This window comes from Agelaius tricolor, unplaced genomic scaffold, assembly GCF_023055355.1.
Source record: "Agelaius tricolor isolate 1412-34295 unplaced genomic scaffold, bAgeTri1.0.p SCAF_10, whole genome shotgun sequence".
Taxonomy (NCBI): domain Eukaryota; kingdom Metazoa; phylum Chordata; class Aves; order Passeriformes; family Icteridae; genus Agelaius; species Agelaius tricolor.
Genome location: NW_027269270.1, coordinates 19,437,932 through 19,451,579, shown reverse-complemented (window position 1 = coordinate 19,451,579; position 13,648 = coordinate 19,437,932). Strand labels below are relative to the sequence as shown.

The 13,648-nt window shown below is 37.9% G+C and overlaps 1 protein-coding gene across 1 annotated transcript in view; it reads left to right on the top strand.

Moving 5' to 3' along the window:
* Nucleotides 1–6,752: 6,752 nt before the first annotated feature.
* Nucleotides 6,753–13,648, top strand: part of PSMD14 (proteasome 26S subunit, non-ATPase 14) — a 49,107-nt gene continuing 42,211 nt past the window's right edge. The window contains exons 1-3 of the mRNA XM_071435052.1: nt 6,753–6,901; nt 10,135–10,184; nt 11,772–11,859. The gene's annotated coding sequence lies outside the window, so the exon portion shown is untranslated. The remainder of the gene's footprint in view (nt 6,902–10,134; nt 10,185–11,771; nt 11,860–13,648) is intronic.

Genomic DNA, 13,648 nt, shown 5'->3' with positions numbered 1-13,648 from the left:
TTCAAAGAACAAATCAATGATGCCTTAAGCACCTGATACTGACAGCTGCCTCATCAGTTCTCAGGAATTTGAAAAAAATTTGCAAATCATTTTATAAAACAATAGCATGTGCAAGTGTAATATTTGCATCCACCTTTTCTGCATGGATAAAGTGTCTCACTCTTTGATCATCTTAGCAAAAAAAATCTGGAATGCATAGCATTTTTCACATCCTACCTTTGCAGAGAAAAGGCTTAGGTTCAATTGGTGCTTGAAATGATCTCTGGACCTGGAATAAGACAGGAAAAAAAAGTATTTAGTAGTCAAACTAAAAGAACCATGACCTCCTAAATTAATAAAAAACCCTGGAGGCATATTAATTAAAAAAAAAAAAGTTGAAATTAGAAATCTGGGCAGTACTAAAAGCTTCTCCAGATCCCTTCTACAATGGAGACTAAAACTGCCACCACATGGACCCAAATATTTAGGTCTCCAAATACCAACTGTTACAACACATAATTAAAGTCAGTTTATAGCCTTTAATCGACATAATCAAGTAAGCTAGTGAGATGAGAAATCACTACTGTATTTATTTATGGCACATAGCCAATATAACTAAAATAAGGATGTAGCCTTACCTGAATAGTTTATTGCCAATTGCAAGTACTGTGCCTATCCAAATTACATTTCTCTCAGTGTTTGTAAGAAGCTTGTCTATCCAGTGTAATAAAGTCAGGAAGAGCTACATTTCTGATAATTTGGGTACTACAAGAATGAAAGTAACCTTTTCTATCTACTTCTAGTATTTTTTCTGTGATCAACACAGAGAAAAAGGCACAATCACAACTCCACAGACTGTGCACAGTCAAAAAACAATTATATTTTATTTTGCTTTTCCTTCTACCAATGCCTTGTGTTTCAGAAAGCTGAACTGGATGAAGTATAACATATATGTTTAATCAATAAAATAGCTGTTTTTCTAAACCAATCAAGGAGGAGAAATATCTAATTTATCTTAGCTAGCTATTAATAAGTTGTATTATCTCAAAAAAATTCCAAATATAACTGGGCTCCATAATGACTTAATGTTTATAAGGACAGTAGAGAATTCTATAAAGGATGACAGAAAAAATAGCCAGGGGAATGAAGAGGAAAAAATGCCACTGTGTGTATCTTGAGGGGCTGCAAGAAGTGAAACCATCCTAAAGATAAGAGTCAATATATCTGATTGATAACTTTCATAATTATGAAGACTATATAGTAGTCACAAATTTAATGTCTAAGTTAAATACATTATTTTGTATTTACCTCCAGGTTCTATTTAAGTAGAGACTACAGGTTCCTCACATCCCAAATAACAGGGTAAATTACAAATGATGAACACACCTTATTTTGTAGAGGTACCAAGACTGCAAATACTTTATTCTCTGCTATATTTCTGTGATTAGTAGAGTAATGTAATCTCTAAATCTCAGATTTATTTGATTTATGCAGAATTCTGTAGAATGAAGCTATTTAGGAATTCTTTATTACTTTTGTATCATCAGAGAATTTTCAAAATCTGAAAATTGCAATCCTGTTTGTGAGGCAATTTCAAAGGTAAATGTTCTGGCCCAGCAGAAAATCTGATTTTATAGAATAGCATCATCCCTACCATCCTTTAAATCAGCCATTGTAATCACCGTTGTCACCCGTTATGTCCTCCAGCAGCGCAGTCACAGAAGCTTTGCTTAGGCAGATCTTTATAAGTTGAGTTGAAAGCAATTTAATTTTGGCAAAATGGCTGCTTTCATTGTATACAGGACACCGAACCTCTTGTGTAGGACCTTTTCACCATGTTGTGATTGATTTTACATCTATTGAAAACAAGTCTGGTCTCTGCCATTTGTTTACCCTTGTATTCTCTCTTTATGCTTTGGTATGCATTTTTAATTAGATACACTCCAGTTCTTTCACCACTAGCTAACACTTTTATTTGGGAAGCAGTCTTTACTAGCCCTGCAAATATCCGCTGTTCTTTGCAATGTCAAGTCCTTTTCTCACCTTGCTTTGACTTGGTTATCACTTATATCACAAGTAATTCATCCATCTGTTAACTGCTCCAATTCACATTACTTGGCTTTATTTTAAAGATCTTAACAATGGTCAATGGTCTCATCTGGCAGCTGGTTTCTTGTAAAAAATGTGCCTTTCCCAAGTGACATTCTTGTGAGGATCAAAATATTCACTGAATGGGTTTTTATCTAGCAGTTTACAGGTCCCTCAGGCTCTCCATAGAACATATTGTATATACCCAGAGCTTTGGGCATGCCATGTGTAGCAATGTAGAGGACTTCACCTTCTTCAATTTTATTTCACTCTTCTCCAGCTTTCTGCCATGTTATCTTTACACATTGTTGGTTAATTCTTGTAAAAAAAAATTATACGTATCATGCATCTACATGATTGTTTAAGTTTGCGTCCAGAGTGTGCCTTTAAAGCAAAACCTTCCAAGAAGCAAACTAAAGTTTGGGAGTGCTGGAAGTAGATTCTCTCATTGAAACATGGCAGAGCAGAAACATGCTTCATACAATTTGGTTGTAAATGGGCATTCATCCTTGGGACACAAGTAGAGCTATCCAAAGTAGAAAATGCTAACAGAAATGTATCATGCCTATTTAGCCCCACACATTTACTCCTAGTCTGTACTACTCCCTAACACAGACATAACCACCGAAATAATTGAAATTGTCTTTGTTGGTTTGCTCTCACTACCTGAAATTGGTGAAAAGCATTATACCAATTACACAGCACTTCTATAAAAGTAATGTTCAGCCCAATCAGAAATATCTTAAGTACTAAAGGAAGTACAAAATTAATTTTTATTGTGCCACAAATAAGGGGGAAATCACCCACTGAATAAAGGGGACGGGAAAAAAAAAGGTGTAGTGGGATTGCATCCCACAGCAATCCAGAAAAAACCCACAGTATGTCCACTTTACATACCACCTTTCTCTTAATTTACAGTTTTCAATTTACAGTCTTCTACACAGTTATTTAAATAAACTGTCTCTCACAGAGTAGCACCTTTGCAATTGCCAGGGACACAAACCCACTTCTCTGTTTCCTCATAAAAATTTTCCATAGACACCCCCAACACAAGCATTTCCAGCAAGACTGATTTTTTTCTTGGCCTTATCTTCTCCAGATGGTTTGTAGATAGTTCTCACAACTCAGCCATCACTTTAAATAGACTTAAAAAGACAAAAGTCCAGTTTCCTTTAGGACTGCATGTGCAACTTGTGGCTGGTGAAATTTCCAATATAAACAAGATCTTTTGGCACCAACTGGAGGGGGGCTGGGGCTGTGTATGGCTCACTGTAAGGAATGTTTGCTTTCTTAATATCCTCTCCCTTCTTAAATGGGATGGATTATATCCAAATACATTGTTACCATTCTTCTCACTCAAACTGACTTTATACTTGTCATACTTTAATGGGCAGGTCTGTGCTCTGCAAGAGATGCAAATAGTTTTGTTTGCAGGTTTTCAATAATCATATGTTTCATGATTAATGAAGCCTCTTTCGAGCCTCTAACTGCCTTCTGCAGCTGATTGTAGAATTGTTGAGGAGTCTAAAAAAAGTAATCTCACTCATATACTATCTTTAACTAATCCTGTAAAATTTTATTCATTGTTTGTGACAAGACTTGCTATTACTCTGCGTGCAGCAAGGAGTTGATCAAGCATTGTACAAGCTGTTGGGGATGTCACAAAGGTCACCATCAGCACTTCTAACGGAGTGAGTGCTTGCCAAGGATAACAGAAGAAACCATTTCCCCATTTACAGGTTTGCCAAGACAGAGTTCCAGTCCATTCCCAGGGTGAAAGGCTGCAGTTTAAAACACTATTATTCCTTCATTACATTTTCAGTGTATAACTACCAAACATAATTCTAAATCAATCAATAAAATAGTGTGCTTCTGGCTCTACTACCCTCTCACAAACAGGATGTCAGCTCTTCTACTCCTTGAAGTATAGTCATTTCCCATGCTCTGTTCTTCATGTTTAAACATAGAAAACAAAAATATCCACAAGTCCAATGTTTTGTTCAGCCCACAGTGCATCAGGTATTCTAACACCAGGCTTTCTGAAACCGTATCTTCTGTTGGGTTTGTTTGGGATTTTTAGTGTTGATGATTTTGGTTTTTTTAATATTATAACTCAATCCTGGAGAATTCCTCCTGTCCTAGCACAAACAGCACTCTCTACACAAATGATGTGCCAGAAAATTGTGTCCAATCTCTCAGTGCATTCTTCACGTTCTACATGCCATTCTTAAATTTTGCCACTTAGCCATGTGAAATTGCATTATTTAATTACAGAGCCTCAGAAATATTGCTGCTTTAATCCAATCACAAACAGATTTGAAGGGAAAATTATATACCAGGAGATAGGAAAAAAATGATGTGATCTCTTAGCAAGTCTGATCTCTGTTGATCACTTCACTACAAACAAGGACAGGTTAGCATGTGGAAACCAGGAAAAATGTAAGGGTCCAATCAAAGCTAGTTTTTACCACTTATAAGAGCCATCCAAGTAATAAAAAAGGGAACAAACCTTGAACATTTTCTTGCACTGCATTACTGCAAATCAATAAATAAAATCTTCTATAGATTAGCACTGGTTAGACCAAAACAATGAGGGATTCGGTAGCATGCGAGAGAGTGCCCTTCAGATTAAATGACAATTTGGAAGTGTTTAACAACATATGGTCTCTTTTCTTTGACATATACGATTAAGAATATATCATTTTTATATAAAAATATAAAATACCATCTGTCATAAGTTCCAACCATGATACTGCCTCTATATATCCAATTAATTCACTATACTTTCTAGTGTAAATATTTCTCCTATTTTCTCATTTTTCTTTTTCTGTAACTATATTTATTTATAAAATTTCAATAAATGTATATATTTAAAAAGTCAATACTATGACTTGAAATGTAATTAGGAATAACAATGAAAGTCTGTTTCACTTTGTATTTCAAAGAAGGGCCAAATCTTCAAATGGTTTGAAATGCCATTGCTCATTTAAATCAGTGGGTATAGGCATATTATAAAGACTTAACTATGTTGTTTTTCCTTATTATACACATCAACCCAGAGAAATACTCACTTTTCACAAATAAATACTTGTGTTTCTTTCTTTTTTCAGAAATGCAGGGTACTTTAAAGACACATGACTGCAGAATGAGAACCCAAATATAATGGGTATTGCTCCTTAAGGTGTCAGAATTCTAGTGAATATGGAGGAATAAATGGATTGCTCTCAAAACCATGGCAAAAACCAGCAAAACACATAATGCATTTCAATCCACTGAATTAATACTTGGCCTCATTAATTTAATCCAAAAGAAAAATCTTTGACCACATAATTATTACAATGACTTCTGAGAACATTAAGACATGCACAAGTCTCAAAGTACAGTCTTAAGACTATAGGAACTAAGCTTTGTCAGGGTAAAAGAGGAAGGACTGTAACAGCCTGTTTGAAGCAGGGTGCAAGATTTCTTCTGTTTGAGACAAGCATACCCAGATAAACATATACATACATACAGACACACATATGTTTTACTCTTTGTTTCTGAGTAATTTGGTTGTGAGTGCACCAATAAATTCTGCTAATAGGTTTAAGTAATGTGAGAAAGAAATTACTGACCCACAACTTAAACCACGTTTTAAATCTTTAGCTTTTAAAGAATCTTTTGGAAATTTTGACTCTTGAGATTCCCTCAGCCTAGCCCAAAAACAAAATGGAAGAGAAAATTATTTTGCTTTTCAAAAACATTGCCCCTCTTAAAAAGCAGAATACCATATAATGGTAATTCCCTTTCTCTTTCTTGGGATTAATTTATACTTCATGGTATAAAAAACCTAAGATTTCTGTGTCTGCTGCAGCATTGTGGAAGTGGTGACTATAGCTGTCTGAGGTTATTCCCATGTAATTTACAATTTAGTACCTTTTCACCTGCTTCTTGTAGTTGGTCTATGAGCAGAAAATGCTGATCATCTTCTAATATTAGATTCTTGGTCATTAAAGGAGCTTTCAAATAAACCATGACACTCTTCTTGGTCATTCATGGCAGAAACTCTGTAGAGTCCTAATAAATTGCTTGTGTAGGTTCTTAAGCTGTCCCAATACTTCCTAAAATACTTGCAGTATTTCAGTAACTACGTATAAATCAACTTCTAAGAATTTTTATTGTGTTATGTGTAATAAGTTCACAAGGGATACTGAGATCTCTAACTTGTTCACGTGCTGTCGGGTAATGTACTCCTTTGGCTTTGTGTTTTCCTCTTTTAATTTACAACAGAGTTTTTGCTCCAGGGTTAACATAAGGGTAATAGAAATTCCAATTTGCTTCTCTGTTTGCACCATTCATCAGCATGTATGCTTTAATGTAATTATGTCCCTATTGTTTGGCCACAATTCCCATGCTTCTCCATTTCTGCTTTTGCTGATTTTACACATATGGTCACTCATACTTCTCTTCTCTAAATCCTCGTATTTTCTATAACACTGTTTTTGAGAGGAGTGCATGTGATACTGTTTCTATTACAGTAATTTTTGTTTTATTGATTTGGTGACTCAGTTGTTGGTTCTTCTGCCATCCTATGGCGTCGTTGCTTCAGCACTGGTGGCATTGGGCTGCAAAGGGACGAAATTAACCCGCAGCACTTTACAGCAAAGCAGTCCACGACGTTCGACTTCGGCCCGTTCCACCCACAGGCCGCGCCCCTCGGAGCTCTCCACGCTCAGAAGCTCCTCCCCGCCGGCCGCGGGGCCGGAAGCCGCTGCCGGGTGCCCTGTGAACCGGGAAGGGCTCGGTTTGAATGAGATCCGGCTGATTCACCGCGGCCCGTGCGGCTCTGGCCCAGGTGAGGGCCCGGCCGCCTCCGCGCCAGGGTGCTGAGGGGCCCCGCGGCGGCCTCTGCGCGGCGGCGGCCTCTGCGCGGCCCGGGAGTCGGCCCGAGCGCCGGGCAGGGCCGCGGGCGGTGCGGACGGGAGCGGGACGGGGCGGGTCTGGCGGGCAGGGATCGCGCTGGGCCCCTGGCCTTTCCGCTGGGAAGTCCGAGCGCTTCGGGGTAGCGGGGACAGCTGCGAACGGGCTAGGGAGAGGCGGCGAGAGGGGCCGGGGAGCGGCGCCGGGCGGGGGTCCAGCCGCTGGAGCCGGACGGGCCTCGGCGCCGCATGGGCCTCAGGGCCCGGCCGCCTCCGCCCGGCCCGCTGCGGCCGCCCTTGTTCGGCAGCGCCCGGCGCGGGTTCGTGCTGCGGGCAGAGCGGGGCTCTGTGCTCTGTGCCCTGCCAGAGGCACCTCACGGGCGGCAGCGCTGCTGCTCCCGAGGTGCAGTATTGCCCCGATCCCCGGCAGTGCAGCTGAAGTTAGAGGGGCACGGGGGGAAGTGGAGGCAAAGCACTGGTTGGGATACCCGAAGGAGGAAGAAGCAGAATTAAGTAGAGAAGAAGCAATAATAAAAAATTAACAGCGCTGTTTCTAGTATGCAGCTGACTTAAGTAATGTTTGTGTAACAAATGTGTGTCATGTAGTTGGATACTTGTAAACAGTGTGGTGGCGTCATGTCTTAAAGTTGCAGTTGTTTTCTGTATGCCGTGGAAAAACAGCAAGCCAACAGGGATTGAGATTTTCTTTTTAAAAAGAAGTTTTATGTAAATATATCTCAAAGCTATATAGAACTGAAATGGTACTAGGCAAGCTGAAAAGTCTGATAGATTTGTGTTCATCTAAAAGCTGTCAGCCCTGGGAGTCCAAGATGTCCTGTATGCCTCAGGTGGGGAGTAAACTTGGAAGAAGATTCTGTGGAGCAGAGCATTCACTGTTTGTGATCATATTGAGACAATGAAAAATATCTATTTGTGAAGAAATTCAGAAATTGGCTAGCATATAAATTGCTTCTGAATCACTTAGTGTGACTTTGAATGGCAGGGTTTAACGTGTAGCTTAGTGGGAAATGTTGAGTTCCATCATCTGTTGTAACATGCCATTTCAGTGATACTCATTTGAAAACTATGATTTAGAACATTGTAAGTTAGTGAATACTTTAAAAATAGTATTAAATAATACCAGCATATAAATCAGTAAATAATACCAGTATATAAATTAGTTTGTCAACTTTCTTGGAAGTGATTCACTCCTGACAAAAATTTTGGAGTATAAACTAGTGGTTCCTGTAAGTACCTTGTAACATCTAGGATGATGGGATAGGGCAGGTGTTAAGGACGCTGAATAATAGACAGCTGGTATGATGAGTACTTGCTGGACTACTGCATAGTTCCACAATAGTTGTGTGTCTGCTTGCCTTTCTGCAGAATTCAGAGAAAGCCATTACTTCATGTACTGCATAAAATTAAAATTATTTCTGTTGGTTTCTATGGCGGTGCAGTTGTTAATGAAACTTTGCTTATCTGTAAGTTTTATGTGAATGTACTTCAGTAGCTTTAAAGCAGTTTGAATCTGTGTTACTGAAGTAACTCCAGCTCAGCAATGAATGTAGTAGAATTAGGTTTGCTGTACTTTTGGAAGTCAGACAGCAGAGCCTGGGAAGCTGACCTGCAAACCACCTAATCCAGCTTGGGTCTACTGAGATTCAGGTCTGTATGGAATAGGGCCTGGGTTTACAGAGCTGAGCACATTATGGAAGCAAAGCAAGAGTCATGTAACTCTGGGCTTGCACTACTGAGACTGCATTCATGCATAACATGATTAAACTCAAGCTTTAATGAACAGATTACTTAGAATTGATGGTAACATGTATATTTTTTTCTTCTTTTCCTACAAAATATATAGGAGGATAGACTAGCCTACCCCCTCCTCCACCTTTTCACATGTGAAGTCTCTGTTCAGGTCTGATGACTTTAACTGCAATGAGGTTTTTTTCTTGGTGAAATAACATTTTTCTGCAATGTGCACTTTCTCAGCTGATTTACCTCTCTAGCTGTTTATCATCCCAAGTGAAGCTGAAATGGTTGCAGTTGCACAAAAAACCTTGAGCCATTTCTGAGCACTGTTAATAAAATTGTTTATCATCTGCTGTGTGTAACTCCTCAATAGGAGATGTGGAAGTGCTTGTACAAAGCTTGTTGTGTAGTCTCAGGTGGAGAAACTGAGTTACCGAAGATGAAATGATTTGCATCAAGTCTCTCAGTGTACAAATTGCAAAGTAAATTGCTGTCACCTGTGTGTAGCCTGATACTCCCTCCACTAATAGGGCAGTTTAGTAGCCATTGTTTTCTATGTATGTCAAAGCTGATTTTGATATTTATTTCTCTACTAACTCAGAAGTTGCCAAACCAGGAGAGCCCTCTTTCATTGAGGGATCACATCGTGGAGTGTTAATGCTAGATAAAAATAGTGCACTGTAGTGTGAAACTCATGTGTCTCATGCAAGGAGATAGAGTAATTTAAGACTGTTTCAAGTTGATTTCAAAATACATGCTGCAACATGCCAAGTATAAACACAGTAGCTATTGGTTTATAGCTATATGTGCATACACATTTGTGCATGATCTTTTTATATAACTTCATCCCTATGCTACCTAAGAAAAAATGTTTTCGTTATTAAAAGTCTGAATTTAAGTGACTAGAAGATACCAATGAACAACTGAGTGGTGAACCAGAGCTCTCCAAATGGGCAACTCTTTCCAATAATTACAGTTACCTAACAGCAGTATTAGGAGCAAATATTAGACATGGGTTTTAAAATTTCTGTTTCCCGATCAGTTTTGAGATGCTGTCTGTATACTCTCACTGCATTATTAGTATTAACTATTTTTCCCTTTTGAGGTAATTAAATAAAAATTGCAGTAATGGAAGTCTGGATTTTTAAACAACATCCAATGACCAAGCTTATTTTAGTTATGATGTTTTGAATCATGGACACATATACACAGAGAAGCTATTTAATTCTTTTTTTTAACCATTAGTTATTGTATTAATTTCAGCGATGAGTGCATGTCATCCAAATCCCGCAATGCACCAAAATGCAAGTTAATTATGATAATTGTCCTGTATTTTTTCTGATACAGAACTATTTGATACAGTTACTTCCTTAAAGTTACACTTTAAACAGAGACTGTTAACTCTTCCTTACAGATAGAAGGAAACAATCAAAATACCTTTTGCCAACTTTGGAAGGAAAAGAGGTGAGATTTACTGTGAACTGTTTGTTTACTTTTCTGGCTTTTTTTTGTATGTATATATAATGTAAGTATATGTGTGTGTGCAAGAATATAGGGTAAAACCAACAGAGAAGTTGCTAATCAGCCTAGCTTTTTGCACTTTGTTGCACAGATAAGATTCTCAGCTGTAGGTTACCTTTTGTGCCTCACTGGGAAACAGACCAAGCTCACAGAGATTTGTTTCTTTCATGTCTTTGTAGTTAGTGGGGAAGGGAATGCAAGACCTCTGGGTGGTCAGGTGGCTAAAGGTGAATAACCCAGGCCCAGTTGAAATAGTAGCTGCAGTTCTGCTGTAGCCTGTGCTACTGGCTCTTGTGGTCTCTCCTGGATCATTTCCTTCTGCAAAGCTGGCAGGAGGATAACTTTCCATTCCACTTGTCAGTGATTTCCACTGTCAGCACTGAGAAACTCTGACTTGCTCTTTCTCTTCCAACTTTCTGGGAAGGTGAACACATCCTCCTTTGCTCTTGTGCTACTTTGAGATAAGCTTCAAAAGGGTCTCTGTTAAATTGCCACAGTTAGTAAAAAACAAAAAAATCCCCCCCACCCAAACAAAAAACTGAAACAAACCCCCAAAACCCACAAACATTCTTTGAGCAGCTTTAGCTTAAAGAATGATTTGACAGAAATGTCTTCTGGAGCCTGTATTAGTGTTAAAAGCAATCAGCTTTTCCAAGACCTCTTTTTCTGTTATGCCAAGACAACTATTTCTGGGATGCAACGTGAAGCCTCTCAGAGAAGTGAACAGGGTTAAACCCAGCGTTTTTGATAGCCTCTCAGTTTGCTGCAGGGCTGCACAAATGGCTGTCCTGGCAGTACTGAGAAAGCAGCATCAAGTTGGTGAGCAGCAGCAGCTTCCTCATTGCTCCTTATGTTAACACTGACATTGAAAAAAAGTCTATCAAATCACAGCCACAGATCATTTCACAGATCTGTTTCAAAACACTGCTCTATGAATGATTGAGTGGAGGCAATTAATGGGCAGTCTTCTCAGGGAAGAGGATAACATGAATTTTAACTCCTAAATTGAATGTGAAGCAGCCTTTCTCTACCTGAATTTGGGCAAATCTAAAGATCTTTGTCACTTTTCCAGTCACACCAACCACTCCTGCAGAAATAAACAGGAAAGCTTTCTGTACCTGCAGACTGCTCTTACCCTTGGTGCTTAGGGCATCTTAGCTACAGCAAGAGCTTCAAAAATAGTAAAAAAACACCATGGTTTCAGTTTCTAACAGCATTTAAAATGATCAGTTAGCTTTAAATTGCTTAAATGAATTATTAAAATATTTTGGGAATTTAATATTAAAAATGTTGAGAAAATTGGAAGCTTCTTGCAGGATTATGGATACTTGAGTGAGACATGGCTTGTACCACTTCTAGGAATTGTATGGTAAAGGGGAAAAAAAAAGCCCAGTAAACATTCTTTGGGTTATTCTTCAATGGTGCCTTGTCCTTTTTCAGCTTATCAATGTAACATTTCCTTTTTACATGTGCCATGGTTTCTAAATTTTACTAGGTTTCTGCCTTTCTCCTTTCTATTTCCTTCTACAGGAAAGAGACCTACTGGTGTCATCTTTACAGTCAAAAAGTGGGAGCAGCTGCCAAGTTTGTTCTGTGAGCACCTCTTGCTGAGCACCAGGTCAGAAATGTATAGTTGTTTTATTTGTAAAGGCTAAAGTTAGCTTCATTAATGTCTAAAAATTTCCCTTAAGCTGTTGTAAGGCTAACAAAAGCATTGTTGGAGAAATGGAATTTATAGGTGAAATAATATTTAGATGGATTAATAAAAATTAAAATCTGTTTTGGTGAATGTATTTCATTAACTTAAATTTTTCAGATGTTTACACATCTCAGTAAACAAACATGTTTAGGTCCATATAGACTATAGCCTACTAAAACATATTCAGTTACAAATAGGCAGGTAAAGCATTAGCTGCCAAAACTGTAACCAGAATCTTGTCATGGAGCTAGTGAAATAATTTGCAGTGCATCTAGAACTGTGTTTTGGAGATTTTCTGTCTGTTCTGCTGTCTTGAAAATCTGAATATCTCAGTTCAGTGGCTGTTCTGTGGGAAATGTTAGGTGTCTGTAATAAATTGAGATGTTGTTGTAAAGTTATGCTGATAAGTAGTCTGTTTAACACTTTTATCTCATCCAACTCTGATATGGCAAAATATATGGCTTTTATAAATGATGTACTATACTGTTGGGTTAGAAACTGGAGTAAACTGTGTAAATGAACTATTAATTAGTATGAGCTATTGCTTTTCCCTTCTTTTAAAGGATTTGTTATTTATTTATTATTTCTTAAATGTACATAGGTAATGTACCTCATCAGTTGATGGAAGTTGCTGTAATTGTCAGAACTATCAGTTTTAGGGTTACCAGTGTAGAGACCAGAAGTTTCTTAAAATAAATGAACAGCCATGATGGATTAAAATAATAGTTTGAGGACCTTAAACATACTTCTCAGTTACTCTTCAGCCCTCTTTAGTGACACAGAAGATGAATCATTGTGAGTTTCAATGGAGGAGTATCTACCACAGAGGAGTAACATGAACTGTAGTTGGCGTTAATTTGTGGTAACATTGTGACTGTTTTATTGAAGCCATTTAACATATGCTTACATAATATCTTTAAACAGCAACTTAACCTTTCCAAGGAAATCCTCCAACTTGATTTGGAATTTATTGTAGTTCAGGATAGAAAAGCATATACACTGTGTGCAGCTTTTGCCTCTAAAAAAGAAACTTGGTGTCAATGACTTACTGAAGAAGTTAAGCGTAACCACTGACCCTTTAATAAACTCCTTTTTGATTTATATGGTGCCAGTGGAGTTTTAAGAAAGTACTTACTGCTAGGTGAGGCTGCACTTGTTGGATTTGCAGGTTCTACAAAATCAAGAGAGTGAATCCTATTAAATGAATAGCCTGATAGTTCACTGAACTGGGAAAGTGAATTTAACAAGTCAGGCAGGTATTTCTGATCAATGTATCTTGGCTATTGTTAAGTTATTGAAGTAGGAAGAAAAATGCTGCTTCTTTATGTGTTTAGCAGCTTAAACTATTTGTTTTAACCTTATACTGAAATAAAACTTGTTGGTCTTTAGCCAGTAAGAATTCTAGCAAATATCAGAAGAAGTTATGAAAATGATGGTGACATTCACCTTCAGCATGAAGATTTTTTCATATACAAAGCAAATATATTTTTCAAGTTCTTTTGCATAATTATTTCAAAAGAAGGCTATTAAATAAGTATTGTTAATGTAATCTGAACTCATGTATGTAATTATGTGTAATGTGACATCTGCTTGGAGGATGAATGTATTTTGGAAATCATATTTGGTGTTCTCAATTGCTTTCAAAGCCTGAACAGGCTTCGTTGTGTTGTATTAAAACTTCTCCAGTTAAGACCATAATTTTTGATGC